The sequence below is a fragment of the Cololabis saira genome, chromosome 4 (genome assembly GCF_033807715.1).
Source record: "Cololabis saira isolate AMF1-May2022 chromosome 4, fColSai1.1, whole genome shotgun sequence".
Classification (NCBI taxonomy): domain Eukaryota; kingdom Metazoa; phylum Chordata; class Actinopteri; order Beloniformes; family Belonidae; genus Cololabis; species Cololabis saira.
The window spans coordinates 29,868,002-29,873,189 of record NC_084590.1 but is presented as its reverse complement, the minus strand read 5'-3'; positions in this window follow the sequence as shown (position 1 = coordinate 29,873,189).

Sequence of the window (5,188 nt, the reverse complement as noted above, 5' to 3'; positions counted from 1 at the left end):
AGACATGTGATAAAAGCTTGTAATCCACACAGGGAAGAGTAATAGGCCTCCAATTATCTAAAGATAGTTTGTCTTCTGTAAGTGTGATTATGGCCCGTTTCATAGTTAGAGACATAGTTGAGTTGCTTATACATTCCTTAAAAGGCATCACGAATCAAATCTCTAATTTCAGTCCAAAAATGTTTTAAAAATTCCGTTGTAAGACGTTTGGGCCCGGTGACTTTCCAATTTTTTCAATTTTTTGGGTCCAGCCTTTTATCGAGTCCAAGAAAGTGTTTGAATCTTGATCAGAAAACTTAGAGCTATATAAAGTTTCATAAAACATAGATATGTGATTATCAATCATTAACATATCATCTATTTATGAACTTTTTAGCCGGTCTGTTTTTTTCCAAGTCAAAGAAGTATGAACAATTTTTTTCCCCGTCCTCGATCCATCTTGCCTTGGAACGGATTAAATCTCCTTTTGCCTTTTCTGTATAAAAAACATCTAATTTTGACTGCAATTAATGTAATTCAAGATTGTCTTCATCATTCAAATGAGTCTGACTATGTTATATTAGGATATTACTATATTATTATTCTACATTGTATAGTGCTATACCACTCTATATGATAATTATTTATTTGTTTAACTTATTTACTCTTGAATTAATATTGTCAATTTATGTATCTACTTCCATCACCTTATCCACACACACACACACACACACACACACACACACACACACACACACACACACACACACACACACACACACACACACACACACACACACACACACACACACACACACACACACACACACACACACACACGTCGTCTTCTGTTGCTGTTTGCACTGTATGTTAATAAAAAAAACAAAAAAAACAAATGAGTCTGACTACAAAAGTGGTTTATTTTAACAATAATGTCTAGCTGTTTTTTCCTCTTTGAAAAAGCCTGCTTTTTACCTTCGTGGATACAGATTTTTCTAATGTTAAATTTGAGCCATTCCCATTTATTAACCAATCCACTTTCGTTTCAACTGAAATTTTCACGAGTGTATGTGAGAGGGGAAAATTTTCATCTGTGTGCACATTTCAGTTGTATATGTGAGTGGATACAGTTCCAGTTGTATGTTTAAGAGCATTTATGAGAGATTTCACAAGTGAGTGTGAGAGGTTTTCAGTATAGTGTGTAAAAGAGTTGGATTTCATATGTGTTTATGAACGCTAATTCAGAATTATGTCCCTCACGGCACCTCATAGATTTGGCACCTCATAAAAATCTGTCCTCTTGTTAATGATAAGTAACTTGAACTTCAAAATTAACAGTGCAATAGATTTAAGTAACATTTCTGCTTCAGTTCTCCATTAACTTGACGCGTAACCCAAAATTGGGACTATCCAGGATGAATCTGGAGTCCAGGTTAACGTCCATATATATGAAGTCAGGAAATGATTTCCAGGCAGTTAATAGCAGTAGCCTGCATGCATTTGAATCGCTTAAATTGTAAATACAACTTTTTAAACTAGTCCATTAGATAGAAATTATACATAAATAATAGTATGGTGTGATTCTTATTATGAGGGTGTAATCTAATAGTTAAAGATAATTTATTTAATTTCATTTAAATATGACAAACACTTCTTTAAAGGAATATATACATGAAATAAACTCTAGTGCATGAATACATTCTTTAGGAACACTGCCTAGAAACGGGTCACATCTTCATGTGGTCTTTTAATCACCCGTTTCAGTTTACATTGTGAGGAAAACAATGATGAAAACATAATGAATGTGATGTCCCTGAGGCCTGAATGAGTAACTGCCAAAGTCCATGAAAGGGCTGTCGCATACAGTACAGATATGTGTATCACCCTGAAACGACAGTTCCACTGGGAAGACAGTCCAGACACCTGATCCTCTCTGCAGAGGGGCCCGTGTCACATCACTGTTGACCCAGCCCAGATTGCCATGGTCAATGAAAGCAACACCCGTAACCAGAGTCCTTTGTTTTTGTGGTCAGGTGTGATAAAAATCTGTCTGTCGACTTACTCATTAAGAGCGCAATCTAAATTGACCTAAATAAGGAGGCTTAACTTGGCTCTGAGAGACAGTCTTGAAGAAAGTTTCAGTTTCAGTTTGCATCATGTCCCATTGCAATATCCAAAATCTGCAAACGTTTGCTCAAGAATCAGTCACCATTACGGAAGCCAGGTCACTGATTTTAGGTTCCTTCTGCTGATTGGTCAGAACTGGCCGGTTAGTGTAAATGTCATCAACAGGTAGAAGAAACGTTACAGTTTTAACCTTCCCCCTGAAAGAACAAGGAAATCACAATTATGAGGAAATTGTAATTATGTTGCTTGAATTTTTTATTTTTTATGTTTTCTTCCATAAATTACAATACCTGTTTTTATGGACAAATTCCTGCAGAGAGTGCCGGTTGGTGACTTTCTCCATTTCTGCTTTGGATGAGTTGCCAAACACATCATTTCCACGCTGTATTTCTTCCTGTAGTCTCCCCCATCCAGAGTTATTATTATGCCTACCCTTGTCAATCCTCCCCTCTGTCATTATCACCCCGGAGAGGTTAGAGCTTGTGGAGTACCTCCGAACGGTCATGACTGTGCTTTCTGTGAAACAGGATTGAACACAATGACAATGATCAAGACTCTGCTTCTTTTTCAGTGTTATATTTTTGGCTATTTAAAGACTAGCTCAATAAATATATTATGTTTTTGTTATAACAAATATATATAAAATGTTGCAGTTCAAAGTCAAAGTGCATTGAACATAATTTACATATGATTATCAGAGCCATTTATGCAGAGTATGCAGTTGCACTGAGCCCTTGTAGCCACTAACCCCCAAACTACAATGTTAAACCGAATAATAACCTTAAACTATTTCTAAGATATGCATGATCTGGTTTTTGAGCTAAAATGGTTTCTTGCAAAATTGTGAATTTGTAAAGTCAGACAGTGATTTTTGTCTCACAATTTGAAAGTTTGCAAAGTCGGGGTTTTATGATGCACAGGTCTGAGTTTACAGAATTCATACTTTTCAAATTTTGGCGAATTTTGAGTCCTGGACCCTCCTCTCTGCCTGGGTTTCTTTTCTTTCCTTTAAATGGCTCTTATACTTCAACATTCTAGCTCAGCCAGCCTAAGCAAAGTTTGCATTAGACCTAGTTTAGAATTATTTTACTAGCTTAGTTTTTATTAAAATTTTGGATTCACAAGTCTAGCTTTTCTTATTCTTTAAGTGTCACAGATCAATGCATCACCATGAATCATCTCAAAGAGTTTGAACGTGCCCCACCAATCTAGAGATTTACCAAAAATGGTCCCTAACAGAATCTTGTAAATTGACTCCCCCCAAAAAAGGAAGTTAAAAACACCACATTACTTTATTTGTTTTGAGATGTTACCTACCTGTAAGCACAAAGATTTGTCAGGCCATACGTTTTTATTTTCTCTCACCTTTGTATTGTCTCTCCAGGACTGGTGCAGAAGCATTTCGTCTCATGTTCACATTTGGGTTTTCCGCAATTTCAGCCTGCTCCTTCCCTGCCGAGGACCCCAGACCGGCTTCTGTTGGCAGGTTCCCAGATGAATGCTGAGAGTGCTCTCCTCGCAGCTCCCGGTTCTCCGCCTCCAGCTTCTGGATCTCATGGCGCATCTCCATGATGACCCTGGCCAGGCCGCGGGAGCTCTCCATGGTGCTGCCGGTGCGCTGCCAGAACCACGGCTTCCCAAACACCGGCGGGGAATCGCGATCCAGATAATCACCGCGGTTCTGCGGTTTCAACATGTTGCCCACAAGACTTGTGTGGTGCTCTTGCTGTGTTCGCTTCTAGGTTCTCTGTTTCTCTCAATCTCGGTCCAGAGCTTGCTGTGTGGAAATAATGTCCTCCTTTCACCACTTGTACTTCTGAAAGGGCTCCAGTGATCTGGCGGCAGCACACGACGGATGTTTTATTCATCAGTCCTGGCGTCCAGTTTCAGGAAAGCTAAGCAGGCGTCGGAAATGAAATGTGCACTGCTAAATATCTTCAGCGCTTGACTGAAGGAAACTTGTTAGATCTCAGTAACTCTTGTTTTCTGATCGAACAACAGTAACTTTATCTCAAAAGAAGAATCTGAAAATGTGTTTTTTGCAAGGTTTTTTTGTGCTTGTTTTTGGGTCCCACACTCTTGCTCTTGGAATTACAATGAAAGAAAAATAAACGACCCACCCCCCAAAAAAACAACAAAAAACAACATTCTAATAAAGAACATTTATACATAATATATTTGCACTGGACTTTTTTACCAACTACCTCCTCGCACTACTGTAAATAATTCCACACTGGGAATGCTGCAATCACCCATGTACATACTGTAACTCAAATCTGTTGTATAATCACATCTCATCTGTTTATAATCTGTTTATAATATATATTATCACTCATTCATGTCTGACCTGCATCTCATAACAACAGTATTTATTAATCTGCACTGTGTACATACATACTTATATATATGTGTACATCCTGTACATTGTGTTTATTTCACTGCACAAGCACTTCCGGTTGCTAACTACATTCCGTTGCCCTGTACCTTAACATGTGCAATGATAATAAAGTTGAATCTAATCTAATCTAAAGTGGATCAATGTTATGGACCCCGTAAACCAGCATCAGCCGGATTTAGTCTTCAAATATTATATATATGGTGACCTGGTGGTTAACACTGTTGCCTGACAGCAAGAAGGTTCTCATTTCAAAACCTGGCAGGGTCTTTTCTGTTTAATTTGCATGTTCCCCCTGCTTGTGTGGGTTTTCCTGGGTACCATCATCTATCTCTCCAAAAACATGTGTGTCAAGTGGGATTCTAGGGATTCTAAATTGTCAATTGGAGTGAGTGAAAGGTTGTGAGGTTGCTTGTCTATATGTGGCCCTAACATTGACTAATCTTCCGAGGGTGTACCATTGCTTTTTACCTAAAGAGTGTTGGAATTGGCACCAGGAGATCCCTGTGACTCTGAATGCTAATAAGTGGATATAGATGAAGGATTTCAAATATACAGATATCTCTTATAAATACAATACTATGTGGTCATATTTTTCATGGATACCAAAGTGTGCAAATTAATGTGTGCCGTTAAGGCCAAGTTCATTGGAGTCATCCGCTGTCCAACTGAGCTGCTTTGATGCAT